The sequence below is a fragment of the Cavia porcellus genome, unplaced genomic scaffold (genome assembly GCF_034190915.1).
Source record: "Cavia porcellus strain 051 isolate PalLab524CR breed Dunkin Hartley unplaced genomic scaffold, mCavPor4.1 scaffold_18, whole genome shotgun sequence".
Classification (NCBI taxonomy): domain Eukaryota; kingdom Metazoa; phylum Chordata; class Mammalia; order Rodentia; family Caviidae; genus Cavia; species Cavia porcellus.
The window spans coordinates 42,200,088-42,210,820 of NW_026947501.1; the positions used below are offsets into that span (position 1 = coordinate 42,200,088).

A 10,733-nucleotide genomic window follows, 5' to 3' on the forward strand; every position below is an offset into this window, starting at 1 on the left:
GCCAATTTGCTCTTGTACCTGAAAAAAAAGCTACTTATTTTAAAGATTTATAAGACTAGTGCTTTCGATGTGTCACAATAATACAGGCAGAAAATGCATAGGATTTGAGGTAACCTGAAACTTTAATTTAAGGTTTTAAAATTTCCTGAGATTAATCTATATCCTCATAGTAAAAAAAAGCGATAGCACACTTCCTCTAATATCATCTAATACCAGTCAGGAGTCCAGCATTTAAAGGAACAGGTCAAAAATCCCTCAGAAACACACTTAAGCTAACCTAGGAAACATTTTACAAACCTCATTTCCCCCTGGGAGAAAGACAGCAGCATTTGCCTGACATGATTCGCATGTTCACTCCTTGCACAAAGGCCCAGGCTGCTGAACCAATCTTCAAAGGCAGCTTCTCAGGGCCTTTGTGGATCAACGTTTTAGGTCCAAGGCTCAGAAATGGGGTCTGGTGCTCACCTGCTCTTGTGTCTACTGCTCTGGGCTCCAGGTAGTTGAGAGGTTGCAAGATGTGGACAAGCTTATCAGGGTCGTTTTTATTTTACTTTTCTCCACATTCTTGAAGATCAGAAAAATAAAATTTCTTGTAGATTTCAAGTTTCCGATTCCCTTTTGGTTTCTGATTCCTTAGTCATGTCTCGAATGCAGTTTTTATACATCATAAATTCTGAGTGTGCCTGTAACAGTTCATGTGTGTGTTTATCATCCCAGGCTTCAGCGGGGATATTATGCTGATCCAGTCTTTAGCCTCTGTGTCTGTATCTCTGGGAAAGAAGGCCACTATCTCCTGCAGGGCCCGCCAGAGTGTTGAGGAAGATCTAGGTGAGTTAGGTAGCATAAGTCTTGCATACTGGTTCCAACATAAGCCAGGACAGGCTCCCAAGGCCCTCATCTATGGAGCATTGCATTGAGTCCAAGGTGTTTCTGACCAGTTCAGCGGCAGTGGGTCTGGGACTAACTTCATCCTCACCATTGGCCCTGTGGAGGCTGAGGATGCTGCAAACTATTACTGTCATCAGGGTAAAGAGCCTCCTCCCATAGTGCTCCAGCACTGAAAAAATACTTTCCTAGGCAGCTGCTCATTGTGGCTTAGTCTCACAGATGTTCCTCTTTTACTGTGATCTTTACACTTTTTTTAGAAAAAAAATACCCCAAGTATGAAAGAGAACAAAGGAATGTGAGGTGGTTCGTCCGACAGAACAGTTTATAATTTACTTCCTTCCTTATAATATCCAAACCTCAGAGTTATTTTTTCTTAATGCTTATTCTACATTCAATAATAACTTCATGACCACTGAAAAATTTTAAACTTAAAGAACTTTACTTTGTCTACTCAAGTAAAAAGATCTGACTAGTAAAGATCCTTTTATCTTTGGCATACAAAATCACAGACCCACACAGATGCTTCAGTTTTTCACTGTTTGTATTTGAGGGAACCAAAATGCTCTACTGTTCTTTTGAACACTAAGAATTGTGCTGCCGTTGTTTTGTTTGTTTGATGGAGGTTTCTGTCTTGTGCTTCTTTCCCAAGTCCTGTATTATAAACTTATTAATTGTCCTTTTCTTTTTTTTTTTTTTATTTAAGAGGAAAAAGAGAAAAACACAAAACAAACCAAAGCGGCGTAAGGGTACACGCAATACAGAACTACAAAACAAAACAAAACAAAACAAAAAAACAAACAAACAAAAAAAAAAAAAAACATAACAGTAAGAAATTACCTGCTAGTAGATTACACACTATTTTCTTGAAAATAGTTCCTCAAATCACAGTATCAAAGAACACAAGGTGGACATTCAAACAGGGAGACTGCAAACAGCTGTGTTCAATGTTCCAAAAACATTGATAAAGTCAGCTATTTAACACCCCCAAACACACTTGCTGTTATATCCGTTAGAGCTCTTTTTCTTTTTTTTTCCCTCTCTTTTTTACAACAAAATTTACACATCTTGGATTTTATTACTCCTTAGTGCTTATTACTTTCTTTGGGGGGGGAAGAATACAGTCAAATATGGCAAAACAAAGCTGTCAGTCAATACCAAGGATAGGCATAGCACAAGGTGTAGAACAGAGTACAAGTTTATCAACAATGGTTATCAACGTTGTCCCTTGTTTCCTTAAAAAGAATTGTCTATCTTATTAGATATTATAAAGTTGGACAAAACAGTAGAGAACAAGACCAATAAAACTTAGGCATTGTAAACATTACAGGACTTCCAAAGAAGACAAGAGTCAAACCAGAATGGGTATCTTAGTGAATCTTATTGTCTTCAAAGTAGTTGCCTATGTCTTCAAACTTGATACTATCATATAGAATGGAACAGAGTCTAATCAGTCAAAACAAGATCGTGGGAGTACTACAGGACTTCAAAACAAGTTAATAAGAAATCGAAAAGAGTTACTATTTATATATCCTAATTTTTTTGAATTTTTTCTTTAAGACAAACATAAGAAATGACTAAATAATTTTTTTGAAACAATAAGGGGGAGATTGAGATAAAACAGGACATAACAATATAACAATAGAGGTCACAGCATGACTGTTTCAACAACCTAGTACTTCACCACCTTATAACCTGACTTAATAGTAGTTACCATAGTGTCTTTTTCCTTGAAATATTTGGGTAAAACTTCATATACTCTAGCTTCAAATATTTTCATATCAAGAAGCCCAGAATAAAGCCTTTCTAATTAATGAGTGAAAACTTTATAAGGCTTCAAGGCCACCTAATGGGGAATCATGATTACCACATATTTTTATATATTTGAATCATTATTTACATTAGGGAAACTATTCGGTATTCACACATGCGAGATTGATTTATTTCACTAATGAGTATGGTCTCAAGCTGCGCCCATTTATTGATAAATATCTCAATGTGATCCTTCTTTATAGCTGAATAATACTCCATTGTATAGAAATACCACAACTTTTTTATCCATTCCTCAGTTGATGGGCACTTGGGTTGTTTCCAAGATCTGGAGATTACAAATTGTGCTGCTATAAACATAGGTGCACATATATCACTGTGGTATGATGCTTTCAGTTCTTCTGGGAATATGCCTAGAAGTGGAATAGCTGGAATAAATGGGATTTCCAGTCCCAACTTTTTGAGAAATCTCCAGACAGATCTCCACAAAGGCTGTACCAGTCTACACTCCCACCAGCAGTGCAGGAGAGTTCCTTTTTCCCCACAGCCTCTCCAGCATTTGTTGTCGGTTTTCTTGATCCTGGCCATTCTTTCAGGAGTGAGATGGTATCTCAGTGTGGTTTTAATTTGCATTTCTCTAATGACCAATGATGATGAGCATTTTTTCATGTATTTATTTGCCATTTGCATTTCTTCATCTGAGAATTGCATATTCATCTCAGATGCCCATTTTTGGATTGGGTCTTTGAATTTCGGAGGTCTGAGTTTCTTTAATTCTTTATATGTTTTAGACAAGAGGCCCTTGTCTGAGAAAGAGTTCACTAAAATCTTTTCCCAGTTTGTGGGTTTTCTTTTCACTATGCTGGAGATTTCTTTTGACATGCAGAAACTTTTTAATAAGAAGTGGTCCCAGTTATTGATTCTGGGAAGTATTTCCCGTGCGATTTGAGTCCTGTTCATGAATTCTTTACCTACTCCTATGTCTCCAAGGTTTCTACCTATTTTGTCTTCCAATAGATTTAGTGTTTCTGTTTTAATATTCAGATCTTTGACCCATTTAGATTTTAATTTAGTACATGGTGATAGACATGGGTCTAGCTTTAGTTTTCGGCAAATGGAGAGCCAGTTTTTCCAGCACCATTTATTAAAGAGACTGTCGTTCTTCCAGTGAACCTGCTTGGCTCCTTTATCAAAAATAAGGTGGTTGAGTGTGTTCGTAGTTGTGGTTGTATCTTCTAATCTATTCCACTGATCTTCAGCTCTGTTTTGATTCCAATACCATGTTGATTTTACTACTGTTGCTTTGTAGTATAACTTCAAGTCAGGGATTGTGATGCCTCCTGCTTTGTCTTTGCTGCTTAGAATTGCCTTTGCGATTCTAGGTCTCTTCTGGTTCCAGATGAAATTTAGGAGTGATTTCTCTAGATCTATAAGGTATGTTGATGGTATTTCTATCAGGATTGCATTGAATCTGTATAACAGTTTTGGGAGAATGGCCATTTTCACAATGTTTGTTCTTCCTATCCATGAGCAAGGGATATCTTTCCATTTTCTGAGATCATCTTCAATTTCCTTTTTCAGTGTATTATAATTTTCACTGTATAAGTCTTTCACTTCTTTCGTAAGAGTAATTCCTAAATATTTCATGTTTTTGCTTGCTAATGTGAATAGTCCAGTTTCTCTTATTTCCCTCTCTGTAATTTTGTTGTTCGTGTATAGGAATGCTATTGATTTCTGAGTATTGATTTTGTATCCAGCCACATTACTGAAATTATTTATTGTATCTAAGAGTATTTCAATGGAGTTTAGGGGGTCTTCTATGTAGAGTATCATGTCATCTGCAAACAATGATAATTTAACTTCTTCTTTTCCTATCTTTACCCCTTTTATTTCTCTTTCTTGCCTAATTGCTCTGGCTAGTACTTCCAGTACTATATTAAATAGGAGTGGTGATAAAGGACATCCTTGTCTTGTACCCGATTTTAAAGTAAAGGCTTTCAATTTTTGGCCATTTAGTATGATGCTGGCTGTTGGTTTGTCATAAATGGCCTTTATTATATTGAGGTAAAGACCATTTATTCCAATTTTCTGTAAAGTTCTTATCATGAATGAGTGTTGGACCTTATCGGAGGCTTTTTCTGCATCTATAGAGACGATCATGTTATTCTTATTTTTGGCTTTATTGATATGGTGGATTACATTTATTGATTTGCGTATGTTGAACCATCCTTGCATTCCTGGGATGAATCCCACTTGGTCATTGTGTATAATCTTCTTGATGATTTGCTGGATCCTATTTGCCAATATTTTATTGAGGATTTTTGCATCTGTTTTCATTAGGGAGATCGGTCTATAGTTCTCTTTTATAGTTGGGTCTTTCTCAGGTTTTGGTACTAGAGTAATATTTGCTTCCAGGAATGACTTAGGAAGGATTGCTTCCCTTTCAATTTCATTGAATAGTTTGAGGAGTGTCGGCATTAGGTCTTCTTTATATTTCTTGTAGAATTCTGCAGTGAATCCATCTGGGCCTGGGCTCTTCTTGGTGGGCAAGGACCCAACTACATTCTCAATTTCATTAGCAGAGATTGGGTTATTCTACAGTTTTATATCCTCTTGATCTAGCTTTGGTACTTCATATGCTTCTAAGAATCTGTCTATTTCTTCTGTGTTATCAAACTTTTGAGAGTAGAGGTTTTCGAAATAGGTGTTGATGATCCTCTGTATTTCTATTGGGTCTGTAGTGATTTCTCCTTTTTCATTTCTTATTGCATGAATTTGAGCTTTTTCTTTCCTTTTTTTAATAAGGTTGGCTAGGGGCTTATCGATTTTATTTATTCTTTCAAAGAACCAACTCTTTGATTCGTTGATTCTTTGGATTATTTTCTTAGTCTCTATTGCATTGATTTCTGCTCTGATTTTTATAATTTCCTCTCTTCTTTTGACTTTGGGCTTGACTTGCTCTTCTTTTTCTAGCTGTTTGAGATGTAGCATCAAGTTATTTATTTGTATTCGTTCTGTTTTCCTGATGTGGGAACTCAGTGCAATAAATTTTCCTCTCAGGACGGCTTTCATTGCATCCCACAGATTCTGGTAAGTTGTATCTGCATTTTCATTTTCTTTTAGGTATTGTTTAATTTCTTCTTTAATTTCTTCTGTGACCCACTGATTACTCAAGAGTGTGTTATTTAGTTTCCATGTGTTTGCGGAATTTTTGCAGTATCCTTTGTCATTAATTTCTAATTTCAGAGTGCTATGATCCGATAATATGCAAGGGATGATTTCAACTCTTTTGCATTTGCTTAAATATGTTCTGTGAGCTAATATATGGTCTATTTTAGAAAATGATCCATGTACTGCTGAGAAGAATGTGTATTCTGATGTTGTTGGGTGGAACATTCTGTATATGTCTATCAAACCCATTTGTTCACAGGTGAGATTCAGTTCTGTTATTTCTTTGCTCATTTTCTGTCTGGTTGATCTGTCCCTTGGTGTCAGTGGTGTATTAAGGTCTCCTGTTACAATTGTGTTACTGATAATTTGAGTTTTCATTTCTGTTAATAATTGTTTTATATAACTGGGTGCTCTGGAGTTTGGTGTGTATATATTTAAGATAGTTATCTCTTCCTCTTGGAGTTTTCCCCTTATGAGTATGTAGTGACCTTCTTTGTCCTTTATGGTCATTGTTGGTTTAAAGTTCACGTTGTCTGCAAACAGAATGGCTACTCCTGCCTTTTTTTGGATTCCTGCTGCATGAAGAATTGTTTTCCATCCTTTGACTTTCAGTCTGTGAGTATCTTTCTGGGTTAGATGGGTTTCCTGTAAACAGCATATGGTTGGATTTTGTTTCTTGATCCATTCTGCTAGTCTGTTTCTTTTGATTGGTGCATTGAGACCATTTACATTAATGGTTGTTACTGTTAAATCCTGGTTTATTGTAGGAATGTTATCTCTCTGCTGTTGCATCTTTATCTTTCGGTTCTGTTTAATTATTTGCTTTGCTTAGTGGTTTTTTCCTTTGTGTATCTAAACTGTCTTTCAATATTTTTTGCAGGGTTGGTTTGGTGTTCATGAAGTTCTTCAGCTGTTCTTTGTCATGGAAGTATCGTATTGCACCATCTATTTTGAATGATAGTTTTGCAGGATATATCAGTCTTGGTTGGAAATCATTTTGCTTTAGGATCTGGAATACTTCACTCCATGCTCTTCTTGACTTTATCATTTGTGCTGAGAAGTCTGCTGTGATTCTGATAGGTTTTCCTTTATAAGTGATTTGTCTTTTCTCTCTGACAGCTTTTAATAATCTATTCTTGTGTTGGATTTCTGTGATGGTGATTATTATATGTCTGGGTGTAGTTTTATTTTGGTTATGACTGTTTGGAGTTCTATATGCTTCACTGATCCTGATGTCAGTTTCTGATCTCATGCTTGGGAAATTTTCAGCTATTTCTTCTCTAAATATCCTCCTGACATCCTTCATGTTGTCTCCCTCTCTTTCATTAATCCCTATCATTCTTATGTTATTCTTCTTTGCATCGTCTTGCAGTTGTTGAATTGTTGTTTCCTGGTTCCTTGTTATTTTCAAAAGATCTTTCCTTTCCTGTTCACTAGCTGCAATCCTGTCTTCAAGGTCTGAAATTCTATCTTCACTTTCATTAAGGCGGTTTTTACAACTTTCAGTGGAGTTTTTTATTTCCTGTATATCTCTGTGCATCTGCATTATGTATTCTGTTTGTTTCTTATATTGCTCGTCTAGGGATTCTATCTTTTTGTTTAGTTCCTCCAATTTTTTATCTGTGTTTTCTTTAGATATATTTAGAATCTCTTTCATTTCCTTTATCATTTCTTCTTTTATCTGGGAGATTATTTCGAGTTTGAATTTCTTTAAAGCTTCCTGGAGTTGCTTGTCAATTTCAGTGGCTATTGTGTCCGATATATGAGGTGGATGGGATATATTTTCTTCTATATACATCGCTCCTAGGGTTTCTTGAGATGGGCTGGAGGTTTGAGGTTGTAATTTGGTCTTTCGTTTTGTCATTTTCCTATATTTCTGTGTTTCAAGTGTTATTTGAAAGCTTCCTCAGGATCTGTTGAAAATCCCCTTCTATGTTTGGAGCTACTGAGACTCTGGCGCCGCGCTACCCCAAGCCATTAGGCCTACAGAACCAGTGGCCCTCCTCTGCCTGCTCAGAACTCTGCAGTTCCAGACAAGCTGGGCCTCAGGGACACTGTGTGCCCACCTGCCCCTTGGAAGCTCCACAGTTCTTCAATCGCAGCCGGGTTAGGGTACTCACCACAGGCCACAGTGCTTCAGGAACCTGTGGACCCTCCCTGGTTGCAGAGATATCCACAGTCCTCCAGACACATGGAGAGGCCGATGCAGGCACCCCAAATCTGCCCAGCTCCTCCTCTGCAGACCAATGGCCAGGCGCGGCAGCTAAACAGGCTGGGCTAGGCTGGTAGTGTGGGCCAGCCCACCTATCGGGAGCTCAGCAGGTCTCCAAATGAAGCAGGAATGGGGAGGCTGATGTGGAAGCCTCAAACCCACCTCTCCCCTTCACTGCACCTGGAAGCCTGAGGGAACTCCAGCAGTCTGGGTGCAGATATCCAGCGTCCTCCAGACACGCAGAGAGGCCTGTGATGGCACCCCAGATCTGCCCAGCTCCTCCTCTACAGGCCTATGGCCAGGCGCGGCAGCTAAACAGGCTGGGCTAGGCTGGTAGTGTGGGCCAGCCCACCTATGGGGAGCTCAGCAGGTCTCCAAGTGAAGCCAGGAATGGGGAGGCTGATGTGGAAGCCTCAAACCCACCTCTCTCCTTCACTGCACCTGGAAGCCTGAGGGAACTCCAGCAGTCTGGGCGCAGATATCCAGAGTCCTCCAGACATGCAGAGAGGCCAGTGAGGGCACCCCAGATCTGCCTAGCTCCTCTTCTGCAGACCTATGGCCAGGCGCAGCAGCTAAACAGGCTGGGCTAGGCTGGTAGTGTGGGCCAGCCCACCTATCGGGAGCTCAGCAGGTCTCCAAATGAAGCCGGGAATGGGGAGGCTGATGTGGAAGCCTCAAACCCACCTCTCTCCTTCACTGCACCTGGAAGCCTGAGGGAACTCCAGCAGTCTGGGCGCAGATATCCAGAGTCCTCCAGACATGCAGAGAGGCCAGTGAGGGCACCCCAGATCTGCCCAGCTCCTCCTCTGCAGACCTATGGCCAGGCGCGGCAGCTAAACAGCCCGTAATCCTTTTTGCCTCTTCCCGCTTGATGCCCGCTTAATTGTCCTTTTCTATGTACTCAATGTTTATGTCGTTTCTAGACTGTATCTTCTGTAGATGAGGCCAAAGTTTTCGTTAGCTTCATTTTCAACCCCTTCTGATACTCCAGGGAGAACGGGGTCCTGAAGCCTCAGAGTGCAAAACTGCAGTCTTGGAAGGGTCACTTCTGACCTCCTCTGCCCAGAGCTGAGCTTCCCTCCCACTTCTTCCTCCTTGTTCAGGGAGTTGGAAATCTCTGTAAAACAGCCCTTCACTACACTGACACAAAGTCAGGTGAGTGTTTTTGTATTTTGCAACATTATCATTTTGTTTCACTTTTCATGAAAGTTGTAATGCCAGTTTTCTCTCGCCTTCAAAAAATTAACACACAAACAGTGTTGTGGTTTATGTCTATGTCCCCCAGGCCTCATAAGTTTGCATTGTGCATTTGTGATGCTTCATTGTCTAGTGCTTGGATTGATGGCTTCAGGGCTCCACCAACATAGGGGTGGTCCAGGATGTCATGTAATGGCAGGAAGAAAGTGTGTCTTGCTCTTTGCTGGTTCTTGTTTGTTGTTTGAAACCACCATGAACTGCAGCCCAGCTATGCCTGCCTGCCTTAGAGCCAACTGGGTATGGACTGAAACCTCCAAAAACTGTAAGAAATAAACCTTTCCTTTCCCAACTATGGGCTTCAATTATTTTGTCTCAGTGATGAGTAAAAAGTAATTAAGACAGAATTTGGTACTGAGAGTGGGTCCTTTGCTGTGACTATATCTGGCCGTGTTTTTCAAGAGGCTTTAGAAATGGCTTGTGGGCAGAATTTGGAAAGGTTTGGACCTGTTGCCTGGATGCATAGAGCTGGTGCAGCTTAGGCTGTTCTGTAGAGAAGATTCTAGTCAGAGCTCCAGAGACCAGAAGACTGATAGAAACCTCATGGTAAAGACCAGGCTTGGGAGGTTTCTGCTGTGAAGAATGACTGCATTGGTTGTTGGACTCCACATGATGTGTATTATGGCTTGGCTGAAAGTTAGTCTGCATATTGCTCCTTCCCAGAGACTTTTCCTGAGACTAAGACAAAGGGCAATGGACTGATTAATCTTGAAAAAGAAATTAAAAAGCAATCAAAACTTGAGGCTGTGGCATGACTATTGTTGGGGGCTTTTACCCAGCTTTATATTTCAAATCAAAAGCAAAGAGCCCAGCAGGATAATTTACAATGCTGTGAGTTTGGCCAGAAGAAAAATTCCAGGAAGGTTGTGGATTGTAAAGACAGAGTTGATATTTTGATTCCTGAGGGGAAACAGAGAGAAAAGAAAGATGGCCCCGGGGCTTCCCAGGAAGTAGGTCTCCAACCTGTGCAGCCTCACAGCAAAGGGGAAATAATTTGCTCAAAGGAAAAAGCTGCAAGAGCACCATGTTCCAGAATGGCAACACAGGCCACATGAGGTTCCAGAATGGGGACTGAGGCCACATGAGGTTCCAACATGGAGGCAACATACAGAAGCTTTTCCTCACAATCAGATAAACAGAGCCCTACAATCCAGGCCACTGACCCCTACAGTGAAGAGAGAGAAAAGTTTGGCTATTGCTCCAGCTAGCAGCAAACCTTGTCAGCATCCACAAGGTGCTGATTTTAGGTGCAGAAAAATGCACAAATTCTGAGGGTAAGACAGCTTCCCCCTTGATTGTAAAGGGTCTGGCTGGCCAAGCAGTGTGCCCCTGAGAGGGCAATTTGTGAAGATGTAAAGGTGAAGCCAACGGTGCAGTGGAGAACCCAGAAGTTTGAAAAAGCCAGAAATGTAGATGATCCAAGAAAAGCTGCAAAAAGCAA

The 10,733-nt window shown here is 40.0% G+C and overlaps 1 pseudogene; it reads left to right on the forward strand.

The window, feature by feature from the left end:
• The first annotated feature begins 447 nt into the window (after window positions 1–447).
• LOC134471433 (immunoglobulin kappa variable 3-15-like) lies at window positions 448–1,061 on the forward strand (annotated as a pseudogene).
• Window positions 1,062–10,733: the final 9,672 nt, after the last annotated feature.